Source organism: Lygodium microphyllum, chromosome 20 (assembly GCF_053477565.2).
Source record: "Lygodium microphyllum isolate KBCC chromosome 20, Lygodium_microphyllum_v1.1.10, whole genome shotgun sequence".
Classification (NCBI taxonomy): domain Eukaryota; kingdom Viridiplantae; phylum Streptophyta; class Polypodiopsida; order Schizaeales; family Lygodiaceae; genus Lygodium; species Lygodium microphyllum.
In genome coordinates this window covers 29,645,634-29,654,877 of record NC_141154.1, presented here as the reverse complement: position 1 = coordinate 29,654,877, position 9,244 = coordinate 29,645,634, and positions in this window count along the sequence as shown.

Here is a 9,244-nt window from a genome sequence, read left to right as displayed (position 1 = left end):
CTATCACTACAATTAGGGGGGGCAGATGAAGACTATGTATGATGGTTTTCACAAATTAGTTTGCCAAGTTACCTTGCATCTTGCAAAATACCGTATTAATAGTTTTGTTAAGGATCTTCATGATCAAATGCCATGGTTCTAATATTGAAAAAAGAGAGGAAGAGTATGCCTAAGAGTATAAGGTCATTATACCTTGTATGGGGGGATCTGAGAGTTTAATAAGTTTTGTTTTAAGAGCAAAGAAGGAGCATAATTAAAAGAAAATGAAAAAATTGTAGGAAATGAGAGGGGGTCATTGCAATACGAGATGGAAGGAGGCGCGATGATCTTGAGAGGGCGCTTTTTTTTGGAATGAAGAGGGAGAGGCAATCTTGATCAAGGGCAAATCAAGAAAGAATATACACCAAGAGTGAGAGAGACAGAGCGAGGGAGATAGAGATGATCATCACTTATTTTCATCATGTCGTTGTCATCCTTCTCAGCACCATTATCATCATCACCACCTCTTTGACTATCACCATGACATCATTATTTTCATGATCTTCGTCATCTTCCTTTTGATCGTAGCCCCCTCTCTGATCATTGCCTAGCATTCCAAGTCCATTGCTATCCTCTTTGTCATCATCATGGTCGATTTTCATTACATGACTTATAGGAGGATAATCCTTTTCCCCTTCTAAACCTTTAAGATAGAGGTAAATTAAAAGAATCATAAAAAGCCTTGTTCACCCACAAGAGGGTTGCTATTATTTGTGTGGAGTGTGAGACCGAAATTGGGACAAGAGATTGAAGATGATTCCTGAGTGAAAGTATTGGTAGACGGGCATTCTTGGTTGGACTGCGGAGACACGATCTTCAAGGACATGACCATGACCCGCAAAAAGTTTTCAAGTAAGTGTGTCATTGCTTTATCAATTAACAATATGAAACATTATTAATTTTCATGTTTAATTTTTTAAATCTATGAATTAAATCTTACTTATACATGTCCTATATTTAACATGATTTTTAAATCATCTTTGATCATTTTAAAAATTAATTAAATGATAAAACACATCAATTTGGTAAAAAATAGACATTTAACATGTCATTAAAAATTACAAAAATAATACTAGTATAAAATGAATTTTTTTGATAAATTTTATACTATGAAAAGATACTAAATTTTTTTAAGATTCTTCCAATAAGGTTTGCTCTATTTTAAATTTTAAAAACATATCATTTTGGGTAAAAATAAGGGTTTTATTAGTGAAAAATTATGTATACTTATAAAAACATTATGGTAATTAGCAAGAAAGGTAAAAATATTATTAGTTTGTAATTTTTTGAGATTTTAGAGAAAGAGGTACTAGTTTAAATTCATTCTTAAAAGAATTATTTATATGAAAACTTATTATTTATAAATATATGTTGATTGAAAATATGTGCATACTTCAATTTGTGACATACAAGGATATTGGGATTGAGTAATAATTTAGAATGAGCATTTCAAGTGATATGAGATTATCTTTTTCACATAAAGAAATAATCTAAACAGTCAAGTTATAAATTTGTCGCTATATTAAAAAATAGTTTCTTTATTTATATTGATTTCTGAGTGGTATGAAGGTTTAGTCTCGATGTTAAATTTAAGCTTTAAACATATCTATCAATTTATTTTATCATGAAAATAACTTTATTATTTTTTCCATGAGGCAAGGCACGAAAGAAGGGCTTTTAGCATAGTTTATTAATTCAGGGAAAACTCTAGGTTTTAAATAAACTCTGTATGTATATGTAAGAGGGTGCAAAAGGAGTTTTTATCATGTTTGTTATTTAGTTTTAAGGAAATGAAATAAGGATGTTACGAGTAGTATTTAATAGAGAGGGGTAATGTTTAGAAAGGGAAATTAAGATTTATGGATTTTTGGAGCCTTCAGATGATTTTCTTGAATGTTGTTGTTAATTAAATAAAAGGAATTAATTTATAAAAGACAGAGGAAGGACCAATGAGAAGGAATTTAAATGGGTGTACACTGATAGATCAAGAAGATCTATATTTTGAAACAAACATCTCTAAAGTTAAACAACCTACAAAATCCTAGATATTTGCCATGAGCATGGCAAGGAGCAAATTATGAGGAGCCACCCCTACAAGATGGGGGGAAGCCTTAGCTAGTTTAGGATTAGAGTTCTAGTACCTAACTTACGACCTAGCTATGAGAAGTTATGCGAAATGACATAAATGAACTAAGTAGGCTTACTTAGTTTTTAAACATTGTGCATTATTGGTTGGACTACTATAACAAAAGAGTGTCATAAATACTTGGAAGGCTTATTAAAATCGTAGAAATTAATGATAAATCCCACCTATCTTGTACAACAACTCTTAAACCACATATTCAGGAATTTGAAAATATTCATAAAGTTTGGAAATTCTTAATGTGATTAATATTCGGACACATGGTCAAATCTTATCCCCTTACTTGAAGGTAAAATTGTGGAAAGACGGAGTTTGCAGTAAAGAAGAATGTGCACAAGAGGGAGATGAGAGCTCAAAGTACAAGAACAAAATCTTGCTTACTAAGTTGCTTGGAGTACAACTTGGGTATCCTCTCTCACACATCGATAGTGACCCATAGGCTGTTTATATAGCCTCTACCAAGCTAGGATTAGGGTTTTCTCTGCCCCTTAAGGCCATTCACATACATCTACCCTCATAGAACCTTGCTTAGGGTGGATTCTCATGCCTATATTTTAACATAAATTTTTCCTAGATACTATATATGTGATCCCTCCAAGTCTCACTCTCAAATATGGGGTTAAGATTTAGCCACTTAGTCAAATCTTTGCTCCTTATTTGAAACTGGAACTTGGGAGATTCCCAAATTCTCTAATATGGTACTCATTTTTTGTGCATTTGCTGAGAGAGCCTAAGTGCACTCGAATAGGTGGTGGATATCCCCAGGACATTTCAATCCATAGTACACTTTAGCAAAATTAATGTTTGAATATGAAGTCTCTTTTTGAAGATACTATTTTTCAAAATTTCCCCAAGATTTCCAAAGACAAGTATTAGATTGAGCAAGAGATATAGAGTTAGTTAGGGGGTAAATATTTTGGGCCACAATCAATTGTAGGCATTGAAAAATTATCTTCCTAGAGTTAGGGATCTAATGATTGTGTGCAAATGATTGCTTTCTTAGCAGCACATTTTGGGTTGGTAGATGAAATCAAATTAAATACGATTAGCATCTCATACCACTTTGATTGGTACCATAGGACAATCTATCAGACTTTTAGAAGGGTCATGTGGGATAACGTTTTACCTTGGCTTCATGTATTCAGAGGTTTGAAAGTTACCCTTGATACAAAAAGACATAAGAGAGGTTGCAAAAATTTTAGGTTTAATTCTAGATCAGAAGGAGAAAGTGCCTTATGAAGATGTAGACCTAGAATTGCTAGCTATTCTCAAACTATTGAGTGTGTGTGCCATCATGAAAACCCCAACTTTAGAGCTTTAGAGAAAACACATAAGTAGAAAGAAATTGTAGAGGATGAAACTAGTAGGTACTAAACTAGTTGTAGATGAATATTGAGGAGCGAAAAGACAAAAAAATGAAGCCTATGATCAACAAGAAACAAGAGAATGAGTAGCTTGGTGAGAAGCTTGGCTGCTAGAGAGGCTAGAAAGGGTGAATGCATTACTAAATTTGGATATAGATGAAACATGTAGCTCAAATGAGGAGCCTCTTGGAATTGTCATAGCATTTGATAGAACACTATCAAAAGAAAGTGAAATAGATTTGTATCATTGGGATTGAGTGGTTTCAAGCACCAATAGTTCCATTGGGAAATAGAGTGGGCAAAGTAAAAGTACAACAAGTGAGACCAACACCATGATAGGGAGTAAAAAATCCTCATTTAGTTGGGAGTTAGAATATACTTTTGCATTAAACTAATTATTTAAGAGCCAAAAGAAAATTCTTGGATAGAGTAGGTGTCTAATTTGGGATTACGGTCCTTGTTTCATATCCCATATCAAAGAGAGAAATTAAGGGTCATGTATGAGTTGGGATTAAAATCCCTATTCAATGAGCCCAAGAAACACGCATGGGTTGACTCTACTCAAGATTTTGGGTTAGGACATCATTCAGAGAAGCAATGGCTCACAACCCTATAAGACTAGCCAATTTTACCCATTTGGGGGCACATATACAAAGATTTGAAGTGACTTGCATAGCCAATGAGATAGTGGATGATGATGATGATGAAATGCTTCATATCTTTCTAACGTTGTTAAAAGATGAAATCTCAAGGTGGTATAGTAACCTAGATGCTCAAAATAAAGGGACTTATACTACCTTGACAAGAGTGTTCTTGGAAACATTTCAATGGCAAGGTTTCCAAGATTGGTTAACTCTTTAATTCGACCTTTTATCCCAAGGAACAACCAAAAATGTCAAGTATAACATTGAGCGTATGGAAACAATTATTTCAAAGATAAATCCAGATCTTGATAAAGACTTTACAAAAGAGTAAATTTATTGATGGGCTTAATTAAGGCTTAATCTTGAAGTCCATCAGCACGTTAGTCTACAAAGGCCAACTACACTGGCAGATGCTAAAAGACAAACTAGATGGTGGCAAGAAGGAAACTTAGCCCAACAATGACAGAAGGATCTATTCAAAGAATCTTGCATGGAATATCCAAGCACTTCAAGCGGGGTGCCAAAGAACGTGTCATAAGTGACCATTTCGCAACTACAAACTTGTTGAGAATAGCAAATGATGCTTGATATCTATGCCCATAGAGGCTGGATGTGTGCCCAAAAGAGGCTTTCTCATAAGTGTCTTTGTATGAAAGTTAGACATATGATGTACGATCTAGGAAGAGATGATAGAGTCCCATAAGCACAGTGAGGTAGAGTGGTATTATCCAAATGCTATATTAGCATATACTTGACACTCATTTCAATGCAATGGAGCTATCATTTTGAGTCATTGTCAATGTCATTGTCCATCTTACATAAGAATGTCTTTATGAGTCCAAGATTTCATCTTGGAACCTAATTCACTTGTGTGACAGTTAGTCTATCTAAGTCCATGTCATCATTAGTAGTATCTTCATCTTCCATCCTCCATAGTTGCCATGATCTAGATCCGTGTTCTGACATGGTATCAGAGCCATGGTGAGCATGGCATAGTTGTATACACTGCTCCTTTATCCTCTCTTTACTTCTACTCAGCTCAAGTTGAGTGTATGATTCCATCTCTCCACTTGAATCACACTCTCTCTACTTGGCAACCATAGCCAACCTACACCCTGTCTACTTTGAGCTCTTGGATCTCCTCATACAAGCCAAATATCTTGAGTCTTCCTTTTGGAAAAGTGTTCCCTTGCTACTAAATATTCTTCATGGCACTTCAAACACTAAAATCTCCCTAGCTATAGCTCAGCATTGGCAAAATTTGAGCTCACTATTGAAACTGCGCCTACTAGTCGTTTCTATGCCTGTTCTCTCTACGTGCAGTGTGATTGACCCTACTACCATAGGGCATTTTAAGCTTGTCTAATAAGCTCCTCCAAACTCAAATATTTTGCCAAATTATTCATCCTACATGCTGCTGAATTAAAAAAACCAATTGATGCCTACCTGTCAAACCCTAATCCACCATAGCTTCCTCATTTCAAGCTCTTTTCCACTTCATTTCCTCACTCTTCTCAACACACTCAAGCCTCTGACACTCTGATATAATCAATTTCTAGTAAGTGCTAACCTCGGGAAGAATATTTGGAGTAACCCACTTGAAGATCAGGCATCATCAAGCTCAACATAAAGCCTTCAAGCATAGTATCTCTTGATACTAATCTAGTGCTTGTGGTTTCTCAGCACATTCAAGAACCAACTCAATGCTGGTTATTCCCAGTTTTCTTGATGTTGATTCTTGGTCATGTCAATGACAAATAAGAATATTTCTATGTTCATACCTTTTATGAAGAATTTTGAAGACATTCTAGCTACCTTGGTCATCATACAAAACTCAAAATTAGTGGTACCTTTGCTTGAGGGGGACAAGAAGAGTAATATCAAAGTCAAAGAAGCTTCAAGCAAAGTGAAGAGCGACAAAGCAAGAAAAATGAAGGATAAGATGTTGTATGATCTTGGGAGGAAATCCAATGTAATGTCAAGCCATGAGTCAAAGCCATATGAAATCCCAAAATTCTATGTACCCAAAGCTAATTTAGTGATGTGCTATCAAGTCATGAAGCCAAAATAAAAATGTATCCATCTTGTATGCCCAAAGAAATGTAATGACCTTATAAGGCCAAATGAAACTCCAAAATCCATGTATCCCAAGATCTATGTAGTGGTTCAACAAGTCTTGTCAAGTAAAAGCAATGCACATATTTATATATATCACAAAAGCATTGAGCAAAAAGACTGTGTCAAGAAGACTGGAGCAAAAGGAATGTATCACACATCAACAAATAGGATAAAGAGCACAACAAAGGAAATGAGCATGAAGACGAAGAAAAACTAGAAGACTAAGAAGATCAAGAAAAACAAAGGTTGCCAAAGAAGCAAGAAGAAGATAAAGAAATTATTTCCATAGCTGACAACAAAGAATTTTCCCTTTGTGGATCTTGTTTCCAATAGTGGATGTAGAAACCCTTACCAAAATGTAAAGTTTCAAGCCTTAACTTGACTAGGCTACCAAAGAGATAGTCTCTTGCCCCATGTATACATGTAGGGGGGAAAAAACCAGCAAGGGTAGGAACTCATCATTTTAGGGGGGTTGTTGAGAATAACAAATGATGCTTGATATGTAAACCCATAGAGGCTAGATGTGTGCCCAAAAGAGGCTTGCCCATAAGTGGCTTTGTATGGAAGATAGACATATGATGTATGCTCTAGGAAGAGATGACAGAATTCCATAAGCACAATGAGGTAGAGTGGTACCTTGGGTAAGTTACTCATGAATATATGAGTGCATCACGTGGGTGCAGAATAAGGTATTTTTAAAATACCATCTTTATACATTTTTAACATACAGAAGGGTGAAATATAAATGGATTATTTACATATTAAATAGAAAAGGATTATGTTTTATTTAGAAAAAAATCACAAATAAGGATATTTATAAATGGGCCTTGAACGCACGTGATGTAGAGGATATATATATATATAGTAACTTCTTCCACAGTGGTACTATCCAAATGCTATATAAGCATGTACTTGACACTCATTTCAATGCAATGGAGCTATCAGTTTGAGTCATTGACAATCTTACAAAAGAATGTCTTTATGAGTCCAAGCTTCCGTCTTGGAACCTAATTCTTTTGCACAACAGTTAGTCTATCTAAGTCCATGTCATCATGAGTAGTGTCTTCATCTTCCATCCTCCATAGCTGCCATGCTCTAGATCTGTGTTTTGACAAATTTCAAATTTACCAAATGTACCCCTGAATCCGTACACTTCAATTCTAGCTTATATGATGCAAATATGAATGCCATCTATGCCCTAGACTCGGTCCCCATTAGATGAAGCTAAAGTAGCACACATTATTGCAAAGTCCCTAGAAAAATTAAAAATTGAAATAATGGGTGCGATCCAAGCACCACTAAAGAAATTTTATTCAATAACAACACAAGCCTATAATACACTTTGAACCCACCCACATCAAATATTTGGTGTGATAAGTGTCATGGGTATGGTAATGTGGCTACTAAATTCCACACTCCTTCAATATTAATGCATAACCATCCTCCATTTTGTACCTTTTGTCTTAAAATAGGGTGCCATGTGGATGCAAATTTTTGGCATAAAATAGGCCAAGAATAGCAATAGACTTGTGCGATGCAAAGAAATTACAATTACATGGATCACAATAACACTACCTATGAGATTGGGCCCCCCAATCAACCTTTTAGGCTGCAAGGATTGCCTACCCAAGAGAGGCCCCCAGTGCCTTGAAACAATTATAACGGTGATGGGAATCAAGGGAGACATTCTCCTTTCAAGAGAAATAACTAAGGCAGAATGGACAGCAAAGGCCTAGGGGAATGGTAATTTATTCTTGATGCCAATAGGAATGTCATATAGCGACATACTACCCAAATGCATGCAAAAATCAAGACTATACCTCTCTTTGTAGGAGTTGTGGTGGTGAGGGACACTATGAAGAGAACTATCCCTAGTGAGAGGATAACAAGAATAAGTAAAAAGAAAAACAAACTTCCCATGATCCCTCAACATCTGTTGCAAATCTAGTTGAAGTAGAAATGAAAGGGTAAGAGAGTAGCACTAAGTTGAAATTCCTACCTTACTGAGGGACTTTTAAGAGACTGACCCCATGATCGATGTTGTTACCAGAGTGTAAAAGTAGCAATAAAAGGAGCAAGGTTTGGAGGAAGAGAGTCCACAATTTAAAGGAGTTGTAAAAGATAAATCTGAGGATGTAGATCCTAATATAGAACTACCTGAATTAGACTCTCATGAACACTCTTCTAATAATCCATTATTACCCATTCCCCTAGTGAATCCTAAAATTCAAGCAGGTATAGCTTCTTTTCCTAAAAAACTAGTACCTCCAAAGGAGGAAGCAAAGGGCAAGCAAAAAAGGTCAACAAGGTCTATCGTCTTTGGGAAGCACTAGAGGAAGTAAATTTAACAATTAATCTCAAGCAATTTCTTGAAATAACACCTACATGTCAAAGGCTGTTTTATCACAAACTAGTTTGATATAGAAGGAAAAGGATCGAGATTAACGCTTCTAAGGTAAGTGCAAATGCATCCAAAAGGAAAAACAATAAGGAAGTAAAAATAGTAGATCTATTTGTGGATCCATGAGCACCAATTATCGATACAACCATCAACAATCATTTGTTGAGTGAAGGACAATTATGGTGCTTCAACAATTAATTTAATGATAGAGCAAATGATGCAAGAATAAGGTTTGAAGAATCTAGAACCTACCCATACAGTTTTACACATGGTTGATCAAAGGAAAATGAGTCCTTTGGGTTTTCTTCACAATCTAAAATCTATAATTGTTGGACAGTTAGAATTTTATGTAAACTACCTAGTAGTTTTCTCATCAACAAATATTTCTTCATATTCTATTTTACTGGGTACCTTGGTTATACAAAGCAAGATGTAGTCAAGACTGGTATAAAGGTTCAATTGTGATTAGTCCTCAAAATTACAGGGTTTAGATACAAGTTATCTCAAAGGGATTTTTGGGGGAGTTAGGAGATGA